Here is a 26,377-nt window from a genome sequence, read left to right on the forward strand (position 1 = left end):
TGGCACAGCCTTCTCTGCTCCTGACTTTCTGGCCTTCACAATCAGGCCTCCACTGATGCTCCCACCTACCTGGAACCAAGGTCTTCCTGATCCCAAGGCCAGCTCTTTATCCACTAGGCTGTAGCCTCTCACCTATAAAAGAGATAATACTTGAATTGCCTAACCTGACGGGTGGGCTCCCTGTCTCATTTTTCTTGCCCACTCCAGTCCATTCTGCACTCAGCTACCAGAGCAATCTTCCTAAAGCTCAGTTCTGACCACAGCACAACCTCCCCTCCCAATTCAATGAACTCTCATGTGATTCCCTATTACTTCTAGGATCAAATATAAAATCTTGGTTTAGCTTTTAAAGTCTTTCATTATATGACCCCTTCCTTTATATTATACATACATACATATATATATTCCTTTTCATTATATGACCCTTTCCAGTCTTGTACACCTTCCTGCCCTCTACATACTCTTCAGTCTAGTGACCCTGGCCTCCTTGCTGTTCCTTAAACAGGGTCCTCCTCTCAGCTAAGCATTTTCATTGGCTTTCCCTCATGCCTGGAATTCACTCCCTCTTCTTTCTGCCTCCTGGCTTCCCTTAAATCTTGGCCAAAATCCCATTTTCTGGAAGAAGCCCACCCTGCCCCCCTTAATGCTAAGACCTTCTCTTGTCTCCAATTTATTCTGTCTCTATCTTGTTAGTATGTAGTTGTTCACATGTGGTCTCCCCCATTAGACTGTGAATTCCTCGAGGGCAGGGACTTTTGGATCCCTAGTTCTTAGCACAGTGCCTGGAAAAGAGTAGGTTCTTTACAAATGCTTATTGACTCAACTCCACCCTTTAAGGTTGTGAGAAAATCCCATAGAAATTTTAACGTGCTATAGAAATGTGAGTTATCTCTTCATAGGCTCATAGGATTTGGGGTTGCAAGGGACCCTAAAGGAAATCTAGCATAACCCCCTTGATTTAGAGGAGGAAACCAAAGCCCACAGAGGTGAAAGGTAACACATGTAGTCATATGACACAGATGGGATTTAAATTCAGGCCTTTTGACTCCGAATCCAATTCCATTCCGTAACCCCAGAAAATGAGATCTAGAAGCAATCTTAGAAATGGCCTCGTCATTTTACAGATGAAGAACCTATGGCTCAGAAAAGGGAAATGACTTACCCAAGGTCACAGTTAGTAGATGGTAGAACTGGGACTAAAACCCAGGTCTTCTGACTCTTTCCAGGGCTTTTCTGGGATTTCTGCTATGCTCAAGGTACTGGCTACGCACTAAATCTATCTTTAATGTGGCAATTACTATGTATCTCTATGTAGCCTCTGGGACAATTAGTATGTATCTCTAAGATCTCAGGAGGAGGGTTTTCAGTTTGGGGATCTTCCAGTCTGTCAGCACCACACATGCATGCCCCAGCCAGCACAGCAGCCTGCAGGGAGTACCCTGAACAGAATGTGCCTGGTTCAGGTACTCTGTCCAGTGCTCAGGCCAGAGCCAGGCTCCTTTCTTTCCTGAAAGATAGTCAAGTTGGCCTGGGTCAGGCTCAGTTAAGTCTGGGAGCCCTAGAGCAGCTGGATTCACTCTGTGGCCCACGTGAACAGTCAGGACATGGAGGGCATTGGCAGTCAGGTTTCACTTATCTGATCAGTGAAGGTCAGGGGAAGGATAGAATAGCAATGGATCCAGTAGGAGTGATGGCGACCCATACCACCAATCCAGGGGTAAGTTGTCAGGGAACCTGGGTGCTCATCTATGATTGAATTATAGCAATTGAAAACTGGAAGAAACTTAAAATACTGTCCAGACTAAGCCTCCTTGTTCTACAGATACGTAAATTAAAGTCCATGGAGGAGTAATGTCTTACTGTGATGAGGTATGGGCTCTGGGAGCCCCCTTGAGCTCTCCTTGAGTCCTTGGGGTACAGGCTCCGGGAACCCCCCTTGGACTCTGGATTAAATTGTCCCATTTGATGAGGCATTTGCATGAGGCCATAAGCCTTACATTGTGGCTGGGCCCAAACCTCTGTGACTAGACTTGAGCCTATCAATCCACCCTTGAACTGGCCTAGCCCACCACTGTCTATAGTCTCCAGGTGGCCTCCCACCTTTGACCTCATTAGCTCCTCCTGAAGACCCTCCCCAAACTCCTCCTCTAGACCACCTCTAGATTCTTCTCACAACCTTCTGTATATAAGACTCCATCTTGTCTCCATGTGTGTGAGAGTGCCATAGAATGACCTAGCACGGACTTAGTCTGTGTCCAATACAAGCGAACTTTTAACAAACTTTAATGTTCTTTGGCTGAGGGAAGACTTGAGTTGAATTCATTCAGCAGGACCTGGTGTATTGGTATTTTGGGGTCTTCAGAGCAACCTATGGGTAACCTCTTCATTTTTGTGGTTCCCTGCTTACCAGAAACACTGCTAATCTCAAATTCTTCTCCAGACAGGACTGGAAGGTACGTAAGCCTCTCTCTTTCCCTAGTATCTTGGAAGTGCAGTTTTTTGTTTTGTTTTGTGGGGTTTTTTTTTTTGTGAGAGGAACCTGACCTCTCAGGTCCCATTAGGTCAGACAGCTAGGAGACTGTTTTGTGCTCAGCCTGACCTCAGGTTTTCGGTCCTATTTGGTTATTTTGGAGAACATGGACATGTGCGCAGTTTCTGAAGAATGGAAGATAAGGACAGACTCCCTATCTGGAAGTCTAAGCCATATTCTTTCAATTCTCTTGGTGCTAGGAAACTGGGAAAACTTCAGCTACTTTTTTTGGTGGGTTTTTTGTTTGTTTTTTGAGGCTTGCTCTCAAACCTTCCTTTATGGAGGAAGGGACTTCCTGGCCCTATGCCTGTAGCTCCCAAAAGTTCGCCTTTGGGTTGTCTTTTACAACATTGGAAAAAATTTAATTTCTCTGGACACCTTAAAAAGGGAACGTTGGTGTTTTCTTGCAACACTGTTTGGCCTAGGTATTGCCTAGGTTCCCAGGTCAGGGAGTCATAAAAATGAAGAGGTTACCCATAAAGAGGGTTAGGGTTGATCTGGAGACCCCAAAATACCAACACACTGGATCCTGCTGAATGAATTCGACTCAAGCCTTCTCTCAGCCAAAGAAAAGTAATAAGTTTATTTAAAGTTCGCTTGTATTGGACACAGAGTAAGTCTGTGCTAGGTCATTCTATGGCGCTCTCACACACAAGATGGGGTCTTTTTATACAGAAGGTTGTGGGAAGAATCTAGGGGTGGTCTAGAGAAGTCTGGGGAGGGTCTTCAGGAGGAGTTAATGAGGTCAAGGGTGGGAGGCCACCTGGAGACTACAGACAATGGTGGGCTAGGCCAGTTCAAGGGTGGATTGATATTTTGATGGGCTCAAGGATGGGAAATCTAGCAAGGCTTTATGGCCTCTGCAAATGCCTCATCAAATGGGACAATTTAATCAGAGTCCAAGGGGAGTTCCCAGAGCCTGTACCTCAAGGACTCAAAGGGGGCTCCCAGAGCCCATACCTTAACTGGACTAGATTACTGTTATAGGAATATAAATTTTTAAGATCTTCCCTGCCCCTAGGCTTAAGTGCACCTGGAGCCTGTGGTGGGAGGCTTCTTTCTTAGGAGATAGTTTGTGATTGGGCAGTGGGTCAAGAAGGTCTTTACATTCTCTGAGCCAAGAGAAGGCTATATAAGCCCTGATGAGAGGCTTTGCTTTGGGGCTCACTTACAATTACACAGTAAATTAGAGGCAGAACTGGGCCTAGAACCTAGACCCCCATCCCAGAGTTAGAATGTAAGCTCTCTGAGGGGAGGGATGGTCTTATTTGCCTTTATTTGTATCTCCAGTGCTTAGTAAAATGTCTGACACATAGGAAGTGTTGAATACATGCTATAATAATAATCATAATTTATATGGTGCTTTAAGATATGTTGGGATAGCTAGATGGTGCAGTTGATAGACTGCTGGACCTTGAGTCAGGAAAACTCTTCCTGATTTCAAATCTGGCCTCAGGAACTCATCCTCTGTGTTACACTGCCCAAGGCACTTCACCCTGTTTGCCTCAGTTTCCTCATCTGTAAAATGAACTGGAGAAAGAAGTGGCAGATGGAGACTAAAATGACTGAACAACAGACCACAACATTAAGGTGTACAAAGTGCTTCACATAGATTAACTCATTGGATTCTCACCTCCTATTACTTCCATTCTACAAACTAGTTATGAAGGAAGCCAGAGAAGTGAGGGGGAGGAAAGAGAGCAATCTGGGAACTGGGGACAGTTCTTGCAAGGGCAAGGAATATGAGAGACTTAGAGAGTTTCCTTCTTATTTGAGTCTGAACCTCCCTCCCCTTTTAAACTTCAGATACCGCTGGGGAAGGGGCAACACATTAAATTACCAAGATAGACCTTTCTGTGAATTAATTTGACAGGGATAAGCAAAACCTGACACCCAGTAGGCCATGATGGAATGGGGCCTTGGAACTCCAAAAAAACAGATCTGAAGCAGGCCCAGTTGGTAAATCACAATGGACAGTTTGGGGCAAGGAATAGAGTTTGGAAGGAGGGAGCATAGATTGACACTTGATGTTGGGTCCTAAAAGATATGTCTACTTTACAATGACAACTTTGCTCTGTGTGTGTGAATGTGAATAAAATGCTGAGCCTGGTCCAGAAGACCTGAGTTCAAATCCAGCCTCAGACACTCAGACCTGGGCAAGTCATTTCACTCTGCCTCAGTTTCCTCATCTGTAAAATGAGCTGGCAAAGGGTATGGTAAACCACTCTAGTATCATTGCCAAGAAAACCCCAAATGGGGTCATAAAGAGTCAAACATGACTGAACAAAACAACAAACAGATGCTCAGAGGCCTGTGTATTCTTGTGTCTTGAATATGTATACATCTGTGGGTGTGTGTATGTTGTGAGCCCATCTGTGTGGGCAATGCTGTTCCAGATACTCTGGATAAAGAGCCAAATTCAGATGGAATATCAGCTGCTAAGGGGAAGGGCAAGGTGCCCAGAGCATGGGGAGGGGCAGGTGTAGATATAATCTGGGTAGAAGGAGCATGGAGGAGGGAAGGAAATGGCAAAACCCCCATGGAATAGAACTCCGAGTTCCAGGTTTTATAGGAAGTGGAAAAGTTGGGATAGTTGGGGTGGGGATAGGAATAAGAAGAGGTATGGTATAGGAGTTAGAACAAAGAACTACTGTGTGGGATGCAGAAAACCTGGGATGGGGATTGTGGTGTGGAAAAAGGATGAGCTAAAATGTGTTGGGATTGATTCCATTTCTGCAATAGTATTCACATCTGTCCTGTGTTTTTTGTTTTTTTGCCTTTTGGAGTTTAAGTAACTTGCCCAAGGTCACACGGCTAGTTTTTTTCTGTGTTAAGTGTCTGAGGCTGGATCGGAACCCAGGTCCTCCTGACTTCAGTGCCACCTAGCCAGCCCATATCCTGTTTTTTTAATCCCCACTACCACTATAAGTATTTATTACCACCCACTATTAGGGGCAACTAGGTGGCTCAGTGGATAGAGCACTGGGCCTGGAGTGAGGGGGACTCATCTTCCTGAGTTCAAATCCAGCCTCAGACACTTCCTAGCTGTATGACCCTGGGCAAGTCACTTCACCCTGTTTGCCTCAGTTTCCTCATTTGTAAAATGAGCTGGAGAAGGAAATGGCAAACCACTGCAGTATCTTTCGCAAGAAGATCCCAAATGGGGTTAGGAAGAGCTGGACATACTGAAAAATGAATGAACAGTGCTTGAACTGTTGCATTGGTCCCTAATAGGTTGCTGTGCCTTCATTATCACTCCTCCACTGCCAGACCAGTCTTCCTGATGCAAAGATGGGTCCTGTCATTTCTCAGAAAATTCTTCACTGGCTTTTGCTTCAGTCTTGCCTCACCAACTGCCTCCTGGTCATTTCAGATTGGCTGTCCCAGAGACATCTGAAACTCAGTGTGTCTAACACAGAATTCATTATCTTTCCCCCAAACCTTCTCTCTCAAACTCCTATTTCTGTCAAAGGTATGCCCATCTTTCCAGTGTTCAGGTCTGTAATCTCAGCATTAACCTCAACTCCACAGATCCAATTAGCTGCCAGATCTTGCCATTTCTACCTTTCTAAGATCTCTAGCATCTGTCCCCTTCTTTCTACTCACCCAGCCACCTTCTTAGTTCAGGCCCTCATCACCTCTCTTCCAGATTATTTCAAAAGCCTCCTAATTGGTCTCTCTGCCTCAAGTGTTTCTCCACTCATGTCCATCTTACACACTGCTGACAAAATCATTTTCCTTAAGCACGGATCTCACCATGTGACCCTCACTCAACCAACTCCAGTGGCTTCCTATGGTCTCTAGGATATCCCAATCTATCTCTCCAGCTTTATTGAATAATTGCATTTTCCTTCTCTTTCACTGTGATCCAGCCAGACTGACCATCTTGTTCCTTACCTATAACACTCCATCTCCTACCTTCATGCCTTCACAGTAGCTATCCCCCATGCTTGGAATTCAATTCCTTCTTCCCTCCGCAGAATTCTTATCAGTTTAGGGGCTATTTTCTGTAGGAAATCTTTCCTATTCCATTCTACCCTACTGTATTTAACTGCTTTGAAAATTGTTCATTTGGACCATTTCACACCAATACTGTCCCTGGGGTTTTCTTAGCAAAGATACTGGAGAGATTTGCTATTTCCTTCTTCAGTGGAGTAAGGCAAATGGAGGTTAAGTGACTTGCCCAGGGTCACATAGCCAGTGTCTGAGGCCAAATTTGAACTCAGGTCTTCCTGACTCCAGGCCCAGTGTAACTACCTAGTTACCTCCATATTTGTGTATACTTGTATATATTAACATTATAATTATTATTTTTATATTTATTAACTTTATATTTATAGTATATATTTTTTCATGTACTTTTCATCACCCCTATTAGAATCCAAGTAGAGACTGTTTCAATCTTTGTATCCCCACTACTCACTACAGTGCCGGTCTGGCCCACAGTGGGCAACTGGGCCTTGCCTCATTCTATCTTCTCTTCATTTGTTGAATTCCTGCCTATCTTTTAGAGCTCAACTCCAATATCACCTCTTCCAGGAATCTCTCAGTTGATATTCCTTCAGCCCTCCAAAGGTGCCTTTTGATATATATATATCACATACACTCATCTATTTTGTATTAGATATTTGGTTGGGTTTTTTTAAGGCAATCAGGGTTAAGTGACTTGCCCAGGGTCATAGAGCTAATAAGTGTCTGGGGCCATTTTTTTTTAAACTCAGGTCCTTTTGGACTCTTGGGCTGGTGCTCTATTCTCTGACTCACTTAGCCATCCCTAGATATTTATTAATGATGTCCTTATATCTCTTGAAACTTCTGTAGGGCAGGAACCATATCTTATAATGGTTATTTAGTCAACAAGCATTTATTAAACACCTACTATTTGCCATGTACCATACCATGCTAGACAAAGGATGCAATGGCAAAAATAGAACAATCCCTGGCCTCAAAGAGCTTACACTCTATCAAGGAAGATAATATATGTGTATAGAAACATATCTGAAGAAATATAGGGGAATAAAGGGACCAAACTTGATTTCATTGGTATATAGAACTCAAAAGCAGGTGAGGAAACTCCCTCCACCAGTGTAGGTTAGCACCTCCTCTGCAACTTAAAGAGTCTTAGAAGACAGCTAGGTGGTACAATAGAAGGAAAGTTAGACTGAAAGTCAAGAAGAACTGAGTTAAAATTTGGCCACAGACACTTAACACTTACTAGCTGTGTGACCTTGGGCAAGTCACTTAACCCGAACTGCCCTGCTTTCCCCCCTCCAAAAAAAAAAAAACACAAAAAACAAGGATAGTAATCATAAGGACGACAAAGTGTTATTGTAAAGTTTAAGTAAAATAACATAAAGTGTTCTGCAAACCTTCAAGTGCCACAGAAATGCTAATTATCAGTAAGTGAGAAGACTTGACTTGTTCAGGGTCACTTCCCTAGTAGGTATCAGAGGTGGCACTCAAACCTACATCTTCTTGGCTACCAGGTCAGCCTATCCACCAGGCTAGGCTGCTTCTCATATGCATGCATGTCCCATGCATGTTACATGTACGTGTATACATGTCCCCGTGTACATACACATGTACACGTGAATGTCTATGTGTGTACACACATGTGAGCACATATGCCTATATATCATGCTACACATATGTTGTATACATGTATTGTGTGGTTGTAAAAACTTAAACATAAACAAAGATCTTATTCTAGAGGCAATAGAGAACCATTGGAATCTATTGAGCACTGGAGTGACATGGTCAGATGTCCACTCTAGAAAATCATTTTGGCAGCTGTGTGATAGATGCTTTTGAGAGAAGAGAATCTTGACTACTGCTAATGAAGCAGTCTAGTGATAATAGCATAATTAGAGTGGTAACCATGAGAAGAGAGAGAAGATGAGAAGAAGCAGAAATTACACAGGCAGCTAGGCGGCTCAGTGGGTAGAGTGTGGAGCCTGGGGTCAGGAAGTTCAAATCTAGCCTCAGACCTAGCTGTGTGACCCTGGGCAAGTCACTTAACCTGATTGTCTCAGTTTCCTTGTCTGTTAAAGGAGCTGGAGAAGGAAATGGCAAACCACTCTGGTGACTTTGCCAAGAAGACCCCAAATGGGGTCGTGAAGAGTTGGACATGACTGAAAATGACTCAACAACAAAAAGAAATCACACACACACACAGATGTTGAAGCAGTGAGTGCAGAAGAGGTTGGTGTTTGTCCTTCATTCCCCAAGAGGACCATGACAGCAGGGAGGTGATGCCAGGACACGCAAGTGATCTGGATTTAAGTGAGGCAGGGCTGTGCAAAGTCACCAGCCTCACTTTCTCCTCTGGAGCCAACTGGGTCCAGCGGCCAGATATAGATCAGGATGTCTGGAGATGGCCTGGGATACAGTGGGAGACCTTGGACTTTTAACGCTAATGTCTTTACCAGGTCTCCTTTTGACTGAGGCAACTCCCATTCGGTGATTAAGGGTAGGTTAAAAAGGGGGGGGGGGGCGGCCAGGGCAAAGAATGGCCGCTTCAGTCTAGTCTGAGTCAAAGTGGGCCCAAACAAAGACCAAGCTTATAGAAAGATAACTGGAGGGGCAGCCAGGTGGCACAGTGTTTAAGAGCTCTGGCCCTGGAGTCGGGAGACCCAGGATCAGGTTCCAGCCTCAGATACTTAACACCCACACAAAAAAACTGGCTGTGTAACCTTGAGCAAGTTATTTAACCCCAATTGCTTTAAAAAAAAAAAAATGACTGGATTTGGAGTGTAAGATTCTTGGTTCAAATCCTGCCTCAACCACTTTCCTATCTGCATGACATTGGACAAGTCACTTCTTTTAGGACTTCAGTTTCCTCATGTGAAAAATGAGAGGGTTGGACTAGAATGAACTCTGAAGTCCTGTCTGGCTCTAAATATAAGATATCCAATGACCCATCTCTGGGGAGCCTTTCCCAATTCTGTTGATTATGATTATCTCCAGTTTATCCACATAGCCTATTAGTATTTAGTTGTCTACATGTTGTCTCCCACTGAGCACCTTGAGGGCAGGGACTGTCTTTTGCCTTTCTTTACAAAAAACTAATACAAAACACTAGATGAGGGTTTCTGAGATATATAAAGACCAGGCTCTTTTGAGGTTGAGGGGGTGGGGCACAAGGCTGATACCGACTGAGAGATTTCCTGGAGGTGATATTGGAGTTAAGCTCTAAAGGATGGGAAAGAATTTGACAAATAAAGAGGGGTAGGGTAGTAGAGAGAACAGCATTAAACAAGGCCCGGTTGCCCACTGTGGGCCAGACTGGCACTGTGGTGGGTGGCACAGATACAAAGATCAAAACAATCTCTACTTGTGTTCTTACAGGGGCAACCAAAGAAGACCTAATTTAGTCATTGAATGGGCATTGCCTCGGGCAAACTGAGGCTTGGGAAAGACCTTAATTTAGAAAGGCCAAGTCTGGTCATCGCTGGCCGTCTCAACTTTTGTCCTGCCACTGGACCTCAATGACTCTGAAAGAGAGAGAGAGAAGCTGATGACTTGCCCAAGTCAAGGCACCATACTGTGATGTCACCGGTCCTCTTCAAGAACTAAGGACAAACAACAAAATGCCCAGCACTTAGTGCCTGATACATGGTGAATGGTTAATAAATGTTTATCGACTGACTGACCAAAGGGATACAGAGGTAGAAAGGTTTCCAAGGCTTTGAAATGAAAGAGCCAAATTGAGTTATTAGCTTCTTGGAAGCTAATGTGCAAATGTCAGACAATCAGTCTTTCTATGGGGCCCTGCCTCTCCCTGCCAGGCTCTGGGAGAGGCATAGGAACTTTGGTTTCAACCCAGGGAAGAGGGGGGAGGGCAGATGGGACTGGTGAGGAGGGTAGGGTGTGGACAGAGCAGAGGCCCTTAGGGAGAGTTCAGTGGTAAAAATCCTCACTGTGAGGGAGGGGAGAGATTGTTTTTGTGACCCACACCCTAATTTTTCCACTTCTTGACTGGCCTTGGAATCGCAGAGTATGGATATCATGAACTCTTTACAAGCTCTGTCCCCTACTGGGGGTCTGTGTAGGGAGTTGAAGGGTAAAGAATGAGATTTAGGAACTTCAGTTCTGCTACAGGACCCCACATTCCTCCATCTGTCTTGCCTCCTCTGAGCCTGATAGGGAAATCTGGTCAATTTCTGATGTGGGCACCATGGGCTTCATAGCATGGGAAGCTATATTTCTGGGGAATCCCAGGAGAGAATATAAACTCTTCCAGGGCAATGATTGTTTTTTAATTTGTTTTTCTAACCTCAGTGCCTAGTACAGTGCAGTGTATACAGTATGTGGTTAATAAATAGGAATTATTAATAAATTGATAAATGCTGGTTGGGTTGGACGGGATTGTATCAGATCAGATAAGAAGGGGGACCTGGTCCTATGCTCCTGTGACTGCTAGGGCTGAGAAAGACCTAGTGCCCAGTCCAGCCCATCTTATCTATTCTTTGGTTCTCCAAATAACAATAAATCCAACTATTAGTTCAGGGTTCTCTAGAGTGCTTAGGTTTACAAAGAAACTTCCATAAAGCTCTATGAGGTAAGTAGGGTAAGTTACTGTTGTTATTCCCATTTGGGAATAACGGGGAAACAGAGGCTCTAAGAAGTTAAGTTACCTGCTCACAGCCACAAAGCTGGCAGTGTAAGGAGTCATGACTTGTGCATTTCCTCTGCATTATTCACTCACTCATTCATTCCACAAACATATCAAGCACTTATACATGTAAAGGATGGTTATAATGTCTGGCAAGGCACCATAGGGGCTCATGTTGACACAGACCATCCCCTTCCTCCTACGTACCAGGGCTAAAAGAAGAGAGAAAGATGTCAGGGTCCTCATTTTCCACCCAAACAGACAAGTAGGATTCCTGAACTTGAGGTCACCAAAACCATCTCCTGCCTCCAGTCAAGACCAGTGAGAACTTGTTCCATTGGAAGAGATCTCCAGACTGTCAGACATTCTGCCCCTTCCACTTGGGATCACTGAATTACTTCTGGTCTCCAACAAATTGGTATTTAGCATTTCACCAGCCAAAAGAGCATCACACTATCTGGCTGAGGCCTAGGGCTGGTGATGCCCAGTATTCTCTCCTTAACTAGGTCTATGTGCAGGTATATAGAATGAGAGAAGTCTATAATAATAAGCATTTATTAAGTGTCTTTATATACCAATGCCTGGTATCTAAGAGGTGCTTCATAAATACTGAGTTATTGATTGACTTTGGTACTTTGAGGGATATAAATACAAAAGCAAATAGTCCTACCCTTGGGAGCTACAACATAACAGTCAGCATTGTAGAGTGCTTTAAGGTTTACAAAGCACTTTACAAATGTTCTATCATTTGATCCTCACAATAAGCTTATGAGGTAAGGACTATTACTATCCCCATTTTATAGATGACAAAACTAAGACTGAACAAGTTTAAGTTGATGAGTTCACGGTCAGAGTTAATCGTTATCTGAAGAAGGATTTGATGTCGGATTTTCTTTATTCCAAATTCAGTAAAATATTCACCTTGCCACCTAGCTATCTTAACATGTAAAAAGGTAAATAAATGTAGTGTTACCCCACGCACCATAACACAAAGTAGCTTCAAGAGGAAGAGGGTATTGTCAGCGTGGTGGGTGGGGAGAGATCAGGAAAGGCTTTTAAAATAAGAGGTGGCACCTGACTTACATCCAACAACTTCATTTTACAGATGAGGAAACTGAGGGTCACAGATTAAGTGACACACCATAGGTTCTAAGAGCCCACAATTCTGTGACTCAGGGGAGCCAGGAATAGTTACCTAATTTTTTAAAAATTTAATTCACTGTGTATGAGCAAAGTGGTAGGGCGCAATGCAAGGAAGATCCCCACCCCACCCCCTTCCTGCTCTGAAGCCCTGATAAAGAGAATGAGTTAATGGAGGTTGACAATCTCCCAGCCCCTGCTCCAGCTTTTAAAGGTCCCCTGGTGGGCTGGTGACTCAGAGCCCAAGGCAGCAAACCATATCCAAATCATTGCTTTGGGCAGGAGGGTCTGGGTTCAAGCTGAGAAAATGGAGAGGGCCCTGCAATGAGAGGCACTTTCTCCAGAGGGGGTCCATATTGCCACCACTCAAATTTGGTAAAGAACTGAGCTTTAAGCAAAGATTTTCCCTAAGTAATTTTCCCTAGAGTAATCAGACAGGGCTATAGGGAAACCTGCTTCGTTGGCAACTTTGGGGCAGAGAATAAGGCAGTGCCTGAGTGGCCCAAGCCTGTGGAAACTCTACTTGGTTGTCTGGCATCCTGTGCATTGGCTTACTCACGTGGTAGAGGCTACCTTGCTCCTACTCCAGAAAACACAATCTCAGGTCAGCCTAGAGATTCGGGTCTCTCAGCACCATGAAATGAATCTGGTGGGGGGGGGGGGCAGATAAATGAGCACAGACTGGAACTAGGGAGCCTAGGCATGGGTTCTATTTTGGTAGTCTCACTGCAGTCCTAGGTTGCCCATACATCTCAACACAATAAATTTGAGCTTCCTGACTTAGAGTAGCAGAATGGTAGCATCTCAAGCTTGGAAGGGACCATACCGGAACATAACCTGACAAAACAGCTCTGGTCAGTCAGAAGTTTTCCCTTATATTCAGCCAAAAACTTCCCCCTTATAGTTTCAACCTATAATTCCTACCTAGTTCTGCCTTCTGAGGCCAAGCAGAATCAATCTATGATGAATGGTCTAGTGGAAAATCATAAGACTTCACCAGACTGCCCCCCCCACCCCCAAAATTAAGAACCTTTGCTTCTGAGCAGGGAAGAATGAAGCAAGACCAGTCACAGAAACATCCCTAACTGAAAACCTGATTGGGTGTTGCACCCAAGCAGAAAAAGGAAGTTGTGGTTGGTGGGGAGGAGGGGGGGGTGGGGAGGCACAGGCCAGGGAGAACAATCCCTGTTCTCCTAGGGACCACTCCTTCCTGTTTATCCAGCCCATGAGGCGACTCAACTCTCCTGGTCAATATCAATGGCCGAGTGACTCCTCTGCACTTAGCTTGATAGGGTGGGCTGTGCTTCCCTCTTCCCATAATTTATTTTTAACCAAACTGGTAGTTTAAGATGGATAAACACATAGGAATTACCGGTAAGCTGCAGGAGCCCAAACAGTTCCTCTAAGTAGGAACTTAAGGACTCCTCCCTTCCTATCTAAGAGGGTGAGTCCAGGGTCTTTTCTTGAGACCTTCCCCGAAGATTCTATTCCCTCCTCCAGTGGCAGGAAGGAAGACCGGCCCTAGGACACTGTCATTAGGCTGTTCTGCTGACCTAGGTCATCATGTCCCTTTGCTGCTGAGAGGCCTCTGGGATGGAAGGCTAGGAATGGGTTTAGGTAGGAACAATACTGGTACCCTACAACAGGGGTGGAGGGGGAGGTGCTGATCTGAGAAGAAAAGGGCAGCATCACACATCAGGTGAGAAGATGAAACTGGAAGGAAAAGGGAATAGGCATTTCTATTGCATCTATTATGTACCAGGCACTGTGCTAAGTCCTTTGCAAATATCGCCTTGGATCTTCCCGAGAGCCTGAGTTATTATGCATTATTATAATGATGCAGTTATTAATCCCATTTTACAGTCGAGGAAACTGAGACAGAAGTTAAGTGACTTGCCCAAGGTCACACAGCTAATCTGAGACCAGATTTGAACTCTGGATTCCAGGCTCAGGGCTCTCTATCCACTGTGCCCCTTAGCTCCCTGGGAGATAGGGAACTCACGCATCAGGCTAGAGAGTAAGAAATAATAGAATGGAATGGGGGTAGGGTGAGAAATGGGAGTAGAAAGGGGGACATGGAAATTGAGGACAGCCTCAGTACCCCTGTATGCTAATGTATGCTAATGCTGTTAAATACAACTGAGAAGGGCAGATGCCAGGGGTAGGGGCCTCAGGCAAAGACCCCCAGAGATGTGCAGAGATGTTTCATGTTCATACTAGTCTGAAATTCTCTGGTCTTTTAAAAATCCATGGCTCATCTATGAACCCTCTGGGATTCACTGGGAAGTTATCTTACTATCCAAATATCTAGCAGTCCAGCAAGACCTTCAAACCTAGCATATTTTACTTAACTCTCTCTCTCTCTTCCCCCCACCCCCTTCCTCTCCCTCTCTCTTTTACATACAACTGGGAATAGGGAAATGCTGGGTTCAAATCCTTACTGGCTGTGCACATGGAAACAAATCATTCTATCTCTAAACTTCCTCGCCTGCAAAAGAAAAGGATTGGCCTAGATCTAAGATCGGACATTAGGTTCCATGACCTAAGTGGTCCCACTCAACCTCTAGTACCTCCCCCCACCTAAAATTACACTATTTTGTACACTCTATATATTTTTTTTTCTATGTATATTCCCAATAGAATGTAATTTCCTTGAGGGCAGAGACTACTTCACTTTTGTCTTTGTGCCTCGGATAGCACCTAAACATACTTATTGATCAATTAATTAGATTGATCCTTCCTCTACCACAGCTGTATCTAGCACCTTGGTCAATGCTCCATTTTGGCTTCAGTGATTTAATTGAAGGAACTAAAAATGCTTAATGTGAAGAAAAGAAAACCTGGGGATCACAAGGCTGGAAGGAATCTCAGAGGTAACCTCCTTGTTCTACCAGTAGGAAAACTGAGCCCCAAGAAAGTTAAGTAATTTCTCTAAGTCACTGTGGTAATAAATAGCCATGAAACCAGGTCCCTGGTGTTCCAGCAGGTTTTCCACTAGATCATTTTGGGGACATGAGAGCTGTCTTCAAATATTTCTTTTTTTTTTTGGAGGGCAACTGGGGTTAAGTGACTTGCCCAGGGTCACATGACTAGTTTTTGTGTTAAGTGTCTGAGGCCACATTTGAACTCAGGTCCTCCTGTCTCTAGGGCCGGTGCTCTATTCACTGAGCCACCTAGCCACCCTCTGTCTTCAAGTATTTCAATGGCAATCACATTGAAAGAGCCTTTGTCTGGTTGGCTTTAGAGGGCAAAATGAAAACTAATGGGTAGAAGTTGTATAGAAATAAGATTTTAGCTTAAAGATTTCCTTAATTAAAATTTTTCAAAAGTGGAATGGGCTGTCTCAGGAGGTAGTGATTTTCCCAGATGGACAACGAGGATTTATTATTATTTTCCAGATAAGTACCAAGGATAGAAGGAAAGACAAAATGAATTCCTTCTTGCAGAGTTCACACTCTACTGGGGAGACGTGTAGTAGGTACGTGCCAGATATGTTCAGAGTCGATGGAAGGCAATCTCAGAGAAGACATTAGCAGGTAGGGGGATTGGGAATAGCCTCCTGAAGAAGCTGTGAGCTAAATTCTGAAGGAAGAGTGGAGGAGGTGAAGGGGGGGAAGAGCATTGCAAGTATGGGAAGGGGGTAAGACCAAGGTATGGAGAAAGGAGATGGAGTGTTGTTTTGAAAGAATCTCCAAGTAGGTCAGGGTTGCTGAATCAGAGAGTGGGTGGAGGGTAGTAAAATGAAAAGAGGGAAGTAAATTAGAAGAAGGCTGGAAAGGTAGGAAGGGGCTAGGTTATGATGAGCTTTAAGTGCCAAACAAAGGAGTGAGACCTATTTAAAAAAAAATAATCAGCTAAGTAATAAAGTGAGGATGTATTAGAGTGAGGAGAGACTTGAGGCAGAAGGACCAGTTAGAAAGCTAATGCAATAGACTTCCATTTAAGGTGAGAGCTTTGCTTAGACATCTCATTACTTACCTGGCTCTATTATTTTAGGATTTGACTGATTTCTCCACCTTCCCCACTTAAACCCCACTCCCTTTTCAACTTCCTTTTATGTTTTGTCCTCCCTCATTAGATCATAAACTCCTAAAAAGGGTAAGGGCTGTCTTTCTTTTCTTTTTTTCATATTTATATCCCCAGCACTTTGCACAGTGCCTCAGAGCACATAGTAGGTGCTTAAAAAAATGTACTGACCAAGTGAGAGATGATAGGGGGAGGGAGGGAGGTGGAACTAGACAACCTCTCAGATCCCTTTTAACTCCGAAAGGCTGAGAGTCTGGGGTTCCTGTTCCTCTAATAATGCTGCTTAGAAGTACACCCCAGGAGTGAGAAACGCCAGAGAACAGAAAGATAGGAAGGCAGGGTTATGCTAAGGGCACTCTGGATGAAGCCATAAGGCCCTCCCACCGTCAGGAATCTAGACAGAATACCAAGGCCTTGCCTTCACATTCCACCACATGCTCCCATTCACCAGATGGCCACATCTGCACAGTTTTCCTGGTTCATGCTGGGAATAGCAGCTGAGAGTCATGTGATGCCCAGCCCCCTTCCAGCTGGGCTCCCTGCTTTCCCCCAAGATGGGACTGGAGGTGCAGACGTTCTTTCAATTACCAGACCCTTTTGCTCCCTGATCCTGAAGAGCTTATTTGCCAATATGGAGCTCAAATATCATTTGCTTAATTTCTACCCTGTGCACACAAGCCAGCTCAATTTCTTGTTAACAAAGGGCCTGACTTCCTTGAGGTGAGCTCTGAACTCCTAGCCCTCAGGCTTCGCAATGCTCCCTATGAAATATTTACACACTTGTCAAAGCCTGGTAATGATTTCCACCCCTGGCCCCGCTTTTTCTTCCCCTTTGGGTTATTTAATTTTTTTTTTTTTTACTCCTTCCATTAATTCTGCATCTGAAGGCAAATGCCAGGATTTGCTGATTGACTTTTGTTTTGGGTTCCAGTTTGCAAAGTCTTAAGTTGGAGGAGGGAGGTGGTGAGAGAGGGATCACAGAAAGGCCTGTTTCTAAATAGCAAAATAAAAATTGAGAATCATTTTCCTCAGGGAAAAAGGGTGTGTTATGAGGGGTCAGAAATGAAATATCAGGGAGTATGGTAGAAGGAACATAAACTGTTGTCAACAATTGACTAGCTAGCTCAACCAGTGACTTACTCTTACTGTGTGGCTCTGGGCAAGTCCCTTGACCTCTCCGGGTTGAAAGAAGATAAAAAAGATATCTACACCCTACCCACTTATAGTGAGGAGTTAGCTTTGGAAAGTATAAAGCCTTATACAGATATGAGGCACTGTTATTATTATTTTTATGTTTGTGAAGGGATGCCAAACAGTCCTCCATTGCCAAAATGAAATGAGCTTCAGCAGCTGCAATAGAAATGACTTAGGTAAGATGTAAAGGATGTCTTGGCCCAGACTCGTGGGGTACTGAGACAATTTACTGTGAAATTTCTGTCCCCAGAGAAAGAATGCTAGGGGAAGAAAAAGAAAGGATCAGGAGGAAAAAAAGAAAAATCTGATCTACATCCTCTAAGTTCCGGCAGCAATCTTGGATTGGAGACAGGGGACACACTAAATGACCTCCGGGGGTCCTTCCATTTTGATGATTTTCATGACCATGTAGGAAGTGGTTCACATGCTGGCTCCTCTCTGCCTTGCGGCTCAGATGGGGCTCTGCAGACCTAGCGATAAAGAGTTCTTATTAAATTTATTCCCACCTTAAAAGCTTTAAAACAGCAAGCCATGTTTCTCTTATGTGCTCTCCAGCCCTGGGGGAGGCAGCTGCCGGATGGAGGAACTAGCCAATGTGGGTCTGGCTGTCTCACTACAGTGCAGCTGACCCTCTCTGGGGAGGAGAGGCATGCTAGGTGCCAGGTGGGAATGCCATTTGAGCTTCTAAGGGTCCTTAGAAGATGAATTCAAACCTCTTGTTAAAGTAGGAAACACTGAAACCCAGAGAAAGGTTGAGATTTGCCCAAGGTTACACGGTTGGTCACTGACCTAGGGAAGTCTTGTGGTTCCCATTTCAAAGAAAGGAGTTGATAAAGTTGGGGCAGCTTTTTTTTTTCTTTTGGAGGGCAATTGGGGTTAAGTGACTTGCCCAAGGTCACATAGCTAGATTTTGTGTTAAGGGTCTGAGGCCGGATTTGAACTCAGGTCCTCCTGACTCCAAGGCTGGTGCTCTATTCACTGCGCCACCTAGCCACCCGAGGGGCAGCTTTCTTCAGGCAAGCAAAGTCAATCCCCCCACAGACAGTCTCCAAAGTTTCTAGTCCCACCCTGTTTCTTTTCTTTATGTCTGTTAGAATTGGTGTTAGACACCAGACGTGAAAGGCAGAAAGCTAGGCATGGCAGGTGAAAAGAGGAATGCAGCTGTCCATGACTGATGTCCATGACTAGCTCCCTGAACTAGAAAGGCTGGTCAAGGTGTCCATAGGTTAAAGTTAGGTTGGCTAGTCCCTAGGTATTTGTGGACCAATTACTGAGGACGTGGAGAAAACAAGTAGAATTCCATTGTGGGGATTTGAGAGGAAAGAGTGACTGGGGCTGAGTAAGTTTGGTTGAAGCTGAAGTCACTGTTATCATCATTCCAGGCCCCCAGCAACTATCCTGTGCCCCAGAGCTTGGGTCAACAGTCCAATAGATGTTCATTCCAATACTATCTCACTACCCAGGGACACTCATAGCAACCAAAGTGTTTTCCCTTCTTCACTGAGTCTCATTTGTAAAATGAGGATTAAAAAAAGATACCTTCACTCTTAACTAGTTCAGTGGGTTGCAGTGAGGCCTACGCACATTGTGAGACTCAGCTGAGGTCTTATCTCCTCCATGAAATCTTTCTTAAAAATCCCATTTTGCAGTAATCTTTGTTTCCTCTGAATTGCTGGACCAAATACTTACTGACTGGATCTTTCATTTGGTATCTCAACAATTCAATTAAATTTAATAAATTATAGTCTAATAGTCTAAAATATAGCATTATAGTCAAGAGTCTATCCTGGGTATGGGGAATACAAAAATACATACAATTCAGAGGCTGCTCTCGGAAAGTTTACCATTTAATGAGAAAGGTTACTGGCCTACCTTCCTTCCTTCTTTCTTCCATCATGGACCCTTTGGCAGTCTGGTATGGACCCCTTCTCAGAATAATGTATATAAATGCATACATTAAAATATGGATTTCACAGGAAATTAGTTCTATTGAAATAGTTATAAAATTTTTTTTAAGAAACAAGTTCATAGATCCCAAGTTGAGAACCCCTGATCTAATAGGAAGAAAAAGACACACAAGGTATAAGGAAAATGGTATAAGAAATTTGAGGAGACAAAGAAAAATTTTAACTGAGAATATGGGGAGCATTAATCAGAAGACTTCCTGAGAAGCAGTTGGTTCTTGGAAGTCAGGGAAGGATAATAGTTGAAGTCGGGGAGTCCGTTTCAACATGGACAAGACCAGACAGGGGTATGAAAAACAGGCCAGTTTGGCTGAAATCTAGAGAAACCTCAAAAGGTAGGATGGAACCAAATGATGGTGAGCCTTGAATGCCAAAATCAGAAATCTCTGCTTTATTTGGAAAGAAAGTCACTGAAAGCACATTTGGAAAAGTACTTGGGCAATAGCATATCTGATGGATTAGAGAGAAGAGAGAACAGAGGTGGGAAGACTCGTTAGGATATTCAATTCAGCAAACATTTATTAAGTGCCTATGATGCGTAATATTGCAATCGTCTAGATGAGAAGAAATGAGAATTGAATGGCAGTTGTGTGCATGAGAAGTGGGAAATGGATCTGAGAGTTATTGCAGAAGCAGAATCAGTAAGAACTGCAAATAAGTGGGTGTCATGGTGACAGAGAGGCTGGAAGATGACTTTGAGATTCTAATCTAGGGTGGAACCACCAGCAGAAATAAAGCATTTAGGGCAGGGGGCAATATTTACCATTTGGTTGCCAGGTTTTTGGGGGTCAAGTTTTAAAAATACATGTCTTGTGTCTCCAACCACATTATAAACTCTTTATGGGGAGGGACCTTATGCCATTTCTTTTCTTCTGTGTGACCCCATATCAACACAATCCCTTCCTTACACAGAAGACCAGAGAAGGCACTCGGTATATTTTTGTTCATGGGCAGCTAGATGGTGTAGTGGATATAAGGCTGGGCCTCAAGTCAGAAAGAATCACTTTCCTCAGTTCAGATTGGGCCTCAGACATTTACTAGCTGTGTGATCCCAGGCAAGTCACTTAGCCCCATCTGCCTCAGTTTCCTCATCTGTAAAATGATCTGGAGAAGGAAATGGCAAATGGCTCCAGTATCTTTGCCAAGAAAATACTAAAAGGGATCAAGGAGAGTTAGAGGCGACTGAAAATGACTAAACATTTTTGTTGACTCATATAAGATCAAAGATCTAGAGGTAAAGGGACTTCAGAGGCCAATTAGTGCCAATACCCTCATTTTAAAACAGGCTTGGGGCAGGGGGTTAAGGGACTTGGCCAAGATCATACAGTACCAAATAGCAGAGGCGGGACTGAACACAGGTCTACTGACCCCCAAACCAATGCTCCTTCCACTAAATGCCGTGCTATAAATTCCATGGTTATACTAATCCATTGTACCATCTTTGTTGCATATGTCCATGTCCCGCCATGTTCTGATTTCTGGTAGCTCAGGATTTCACTAATCCCTGCAGACTCTGCTTCCATGATCCCCACTTAGTGAACTGGTCTCATTGAAAAATGGAACCACACAGAAGATCTTCAAGGGCCATAGGTGAGAAGGGGATTTCAAGGGGTCAACTTTCAAGAGGTCAAACATTCCAGTCTCTAAGCCAGATTCCCCAAGCCACCCACTAAAGAGGTAGCCACCCAGTACAGAGGTACTTGTAATTGATTCTTGGATTTCTACATTGTTATTCCCCCTCTCTCCAGTACACATTATCCTAACTGCTTTAATGATGAGATGTTTTGTTGTTTGATCATTTCAGTCATGTCCAACTCTTCATGACCCCATTTTGGGTTTTCTTGGCATAGATACTAGAGTAGTTTGCCATTTCCTTCTCCAGCTCATTTTACAGATAAGGCAAATAGGGATTAAGTGACTTGCCCTAGTAAGTGTCAGAGGTCAGATTTGAACTCAGAAAGATGAGTCTTCCTGACTCCAGGCCCAGCCCTATATTCACTATGCCACCTAGCTTTCCTTGATGATGAACTAGGGAATGTCAGTTAAGCTGGAAGGCAAATATGGGTTTGGTTTGACTCACAGCTAGACCTTAAGAAGGAGATAGGTCAGATCTTTACTGTTTTTGGCCAAAGGCCACACCAAAGCTTTCAGAATGAAGACCAGAGATGTAGAACAGAGCTATGTATGTGTGTTTTTCAGTATACTAAGGCCTAACATTACTATTCTTGGGATGAATGGGGTGAGAAACAACCTTCAGAAAAATGTACCAAGATATTGATTGGCATCTACATTGGTGGGGGAAAAAGGCTCTACAAATCACACCAATGTCTACATTAGATAGTAAGCAACCTCTCTTTCCTGGAAGGTTAGAACTGGCTTAGAGTTAGGCTATGGAACTTCTAGTATGGTTCTAGATGCATATGACAGAATAGGAAGCAACACGAGAATTCCCCAACTGAAGTCCTTGAACTTGCAAATACAGGTTCATTGAACAAGAGACTGCAAGGGTATTATTGGCATCCAGGCATTGGGTTTGAACAGGGACTGAACTGCCAACAAGGAGGCTTGTCTGAGCTGGGAAATGTAAAGATAATAATAACTGACATTTATACAGTGTTTTAAACTTTGCAAAACATTTTTCTTACATTACCATTCACTTTCCAGCCAATTCTAAGTCATTAGGTTTGCATTCTGGCCATCATCTCTACCTCCTCCCAACCAGAAAATTGGGATCTACCCCCATAACCACCCTGGGCTTTTGATAGGTTACCTTTGGCCTTATCTTGCCAAAATCCAGGCCTTGACATCACTTCTGGGCCATCTTCAGCCATGGTGACCATGTATTCCCTTTCCCTTTTCTCATTCCCCTTTAGGTAAGTTCTTGGGGCAGCTGAATGGCACAGTGAGTGGAGTTGGGAGGACCTGAGTTTGGATCTGACCTCAAGACACTTGCTAGTCATGTGACCTTGGGCAGGTCACTTAACCAATTGCCCTCCCTTGCCCCCTCCAAAAAGAGACTGTCTTAATTATTTGTATTTGCATCCCCAGCACTTAGCACAGTATCTGACACATTTTTTTTAGTTCAGTCATGCCCTACTCTATGGAACTCCATGGACACTGCCCATAGAGCTTTCTTAGCAAAGATACTGGAATGGTTTGATATTTTGATATCCTTCTCCAGTGTGGCCCCATTTTACAGATGAGGAACTGAGACCTATAGAGGTTATGTGACTTGCCCAGGGTCACACAACTAAAAAGTGTACTGAGGCATTATTTAAAGCTGTTTGGAGGGAACTTGGGAAAGCCTTTTTTCTCTATCATCTTATATTTAGACCACAGATCCAGAGCTGGAAGGCAATTTAAGAGTTCAATCTGGTCCAATTCCCCATTTTATCGAGGAGAAAATTGAAGCCCAAAGAAACAAGAATGACTTGCTTAAAGTTAAACTAGTAGTAAGTGGCCGAGCCAAGATTCAAACTTGGGTCCTGTGACTCCAAGGTCCGTGATCTTTTCCTGTAACATGCAGCCCTCCTATTTCTTTTCTACCCAGCACAGTGCTAGGCATATAGTAAATGTTCAGTGGAGACTGGTTGAGTAATCTTGGAATACTTCCCCCATTGGTCCTTCCTTATGTTTTCACAAGGTCAGCTGAGAGACCAAAGCTTCTCATTAGCCCCCATTTCATTTCCCTCCACCATGCTACCTCACCCCACTCCATTCTAATCCTCCCTTTGTGACATCATAGCCTGTTACCATGGGAACCCTGCCAACTGAGCCCATTGACTCTGCCAGAGGATTAAGGTGGGAAAGGCTTGGGCCCGCCTGGGTTTCACCGCAAATGTCTTTGATAATTAGCCAAAATGGCAAAGAAAATGAGGAAAACCACAAGACAGAAGAGTACAAATCCATTTCAGACAAATGATATTTCCACCTGTTCCCCAGGGTGAAAGCCAATCTGTACAAAGCTCTTCTTTTTCTTGAGTGTAAACCAAAGAATCAGAGAATTAAAAGTTGGAAGCAGGAAGTGCTTTGTTTTTCCAGAGACTGGCAATGCTGTAGTCTTTGAGTGTTTTATGTTCTGTTTTGTTTTGTTTCCACAGCAGAGCAGAATGAGAGGCTATGGATCAGGAGGGATAATAAGGATATGAGCAGTTAACGTACGGTGCCCCAGCAAGGTCAGATCATTGAGCTCAGCTTTTTTTAGTGGGTTAACATGAGTTTGTCATGGAAATGGCTTTGGGCCTCAGTCTGTCCACCTGGAAAAATGGGAACAACACAGTGTGGGAGGAAGGGGACTCAGACTTTGGTCCTCAGTGACCTGAATTCTGAGCCAGTTTCAGCGTAAGACATGCCATTTGGGGGGACGCTGCCCTAACCCTAGTCTGTGCATACATGCCAAAAATAAGAAACCTCTCAATCATCCACACAGGAGTCATGGCTTACAAAATCCCAAATAGCAGCTAATCCAGAACCATTTAACATAAGCTTGTGGAATGTAGTATCTGATTTCTTTTAAACAGAAGATTTAACTTGCCCTGATTAAGTGTTTTTTTTCCTTAGGTGCCTCCAAAACTACGTTTCTTGCGTACATAGCAATATCAGAGCGGTGGGGAGTCGGCATGGAAACCAGCTAGATGGCAGAGGTAAGTTAGCCTTTGCTACAGAGAGCCCACATGTGGATATTCAGGAGTTGACTATGCTAGGAAGGCCATCTTCTTTTCACTAACCCACTGGTGCTTCTCACTTAACCCAGCTCAGAGGGGGAGAGCCATACAGAACTCAGGAACAGTTCACAGTGTACTCTCCTATTATGACTCCCCCTGCTCTCCCTTTCCCAAACCACATACCTAAATATCCACACAATCGAATATCCAGCTCCTTTCTACAGCACTGCAGGGAGGGGGAGGAGAGAGAATAGCAATCCATCATTTTCCTCTAAACACAGAGACTAGCTGTTGGAAAGGTGTGTGGGAGGCTAGTGGTGTGGGAGGACCCCAGGCCCAAGCCAAAGAACCATCATCTCCCCCAAAAGGACAGCAAAGGGTATGAGAGTTCCAGGTACACACAGGAATATGTGGGTACACAGATGCATGCATTATCAACAGGTGTACCCAAACAACTGTATAGATAAGGCATGTACAGTTGAACAGGTATTTGGATGGAAATGTATAAACAGAGAAATGTGTTAGTTTCCTCTTCAGGTTTGTCTGAAGGATTCTCTGGCCCTAGGATCTTTTTCTAACACATTTGTCCCTTTCTCTTCCCCTAACGATGTCTTTCTCAGTTATGCCACTGTCTAGGAATTCCTTTGGAGGGTAGTGGAACACATGTCCAGGATCTAGGGAACACCTGTCTCGTTAGTACTTGGAGGTTGAAAGGAGAAGGAAAGATTGAAGAGGAATCATCTTGCTGAGGCTTCCAGGGTCTGAAACTCCCCTGTGGAAAAATAACAGGATGCCCTGAATGGTACTGCTCTAAAAAGAGGGCTTGGTCTGGGGAACAAGGAGAGTGAGTGGCTCTCACTGACAAGGAGATGGCTCAAAAGATACTCTAGCCTTGGAAGCCCTGAAATCTAGAAGGCATTCTTTCTTCCTTGCTCTTCCCCCTAGCCAACCAAAAGAAGCTGAAACTCTGGCAAGGGGGTCATTGGCCCTGTGAATTTCCTGTTTATGACTCTGTATCTCATCTATACAATGAGAAACAGAAGAATCTAATGTAATGAAATTTTCCATGTTTAGTGCATTATTACAGTGGCTGCCCCTGCTGATTGCTTCCTATTTTTCTTTGCTGTCTCTCTCCATGAGCCTTGCTCTATAGCACAGGACTGGGGGAGCTCCAGAGTGAGCCCGTGGTATGGGCCTCAGGGCCCACTACCCTCCCCAGTTCTCTGACATCTTGGATGCCCACCCTCCTCCCTCAAGCACCTTCAAGGGTATGGATGGGTTGGGGGAAGGGAAGGAATACAAGAATGAAGAGAGACAGCATTGAGAATCACTGTGGCAGGGGCAGGGAGGTGTGGGTGATAACAGAGATGGTCTGGATCTAATGAGTTCTCATGTCCAGCCGGGGGATGGAATCTGCAGAACATTGAGGCTTTTTGTTTACCTGGCTTGGGACCTAATTGTCAAGCCCTGACCCTGCGGGCAGAAAAAGCTCCCCACCAGTAAACAAGCCTGTGTGACTCTCCCTTGGGATTCATTTCCCTGCCAAGCAGCCCGGTAGGAGCCCTTATTGTCTTAACTTATTATACAGCCAGCAGAGAGAGAGCCTAGTGACAATGGTGATATGGTGGTAACTGGGGAGATGTTGGGGAGGGATCAGAAAAATGATCCTTCCCAGGAATACATCCCCAACAATCCTGGACAGCCTCTTGCCTTCCCTCTCCCAGCTCCCTCACCCCCAAGCCCCAGAGATTGTTAATTGCTATTAATTGAAATACCTCTGAGAGGCAGCCTGAGAATGAATGTAACCCGGAATCTTGGCTGGGGAGTGAGGACAGCCTGACTCCTGGGATCTTAGCAGGCCCTGTTTCTTGAGTTGGGGTCAGGGAGAGGGAGCGAAGAAGGGCTTTGGGGGAAATGGGGATATTTTCTCCAAGGCAATGCAAGGGGTATGTTTTCTATAACCTGGGGAGGGGATGTGGCTGCCTCCCTCCAAGCACCATTTGCAAGAGAAATAGGAGAATGCCATTTCCTCTTCCAAGACCTTCCTCAAGGAAGTTCTCCTTGATGTACTCCCCCCTCCATGACTTTACATTTCCTCAATACATGCCTGGCTCATTGGCTACTCAAGATCTCCTGTCTTTGTTATGAGGGTTAGGTCAATCTACCCTATGAGAAAGTATCTGTCTCTCTGTTTCTGTCACACACACACACACACACACACACACACACACACACACACACACAC

The 26,377-nt window shown here is 44.3% G+C and overlaps 1 protein-coding gene and 1 long non-coding RNA gene across 5 annotated transcripts in view; one reads left to right on the plus strand and one right to left on the minus strand.

Moving 5' to 3' along the window:
• ELFN1 (extracellular leucine rich repeat and fibronectin type III domain containing 1) overlaps positions 1–26,377 on the minus strand; it is a 197,429-nt gene that overhangs the window by 114,611 nt on the left and 56,441 nt on the right. Inside the window, exons 1-2 of one of the 2 annotated variants that reach the window (XM_069084815.1) lie at positions 1,163–1,288; positions 70–132 (exon numbers count right to left, since the gene is read on the minus strand). The exons of the other annotated variant lie outside the window; for it this stretch is intronic. The gene's annotated coding sequence lies outside the window, so the exon portion shown is untranslated. Of the gene's footprint in view, positions 1–69; positions 133–1,162; positions 1,289–26,377 lie in introns of those variants that run through there. 2 annotated transcript variants of the gene reach the window in all.
• Positions 1–26,377, plus strand: part of LOC138158688 (uncharacterized) — a 45,352-nt gene that overhangs the window by 10,787 nt on the left and 8,188 nt on the right. The window contains exons 3-5 of one of the 3 annotated variants that reach the window (XR_011167709.1): positions 23,569–23,643; positions 24,029–24,111; positions 24,753–25,740. This is a non-coding gene — a long non-coding RNA (uncharacterized lncRNA). Of the gene's footprint in view, positions 1–23,568; positions 23,644–24,028; positions 24,112–24,752; positions 25,741–26,377 lie in introns of those variants that run through there. The other 2 variants (XR_011167708.1, XR_011167710.1) reach the window with 2 other exon arrangements.

This window comes from Petaurus breviceps, unplaced genomic scaffold (genome assembly GCF_028583685.1).
Source record: "Petaurus breviceps papuanus isolate PSGF00001 unplaced genomic scaffold, PetGlider_PUasm1.0 175, whole genome shotgun sequence".
Lineage (NCBI taxonomy): Eukaryota > Metazoa > Chordata > Mammalia > Diprotodontia > Petauridae > Petaurus > Petaurus breviceps.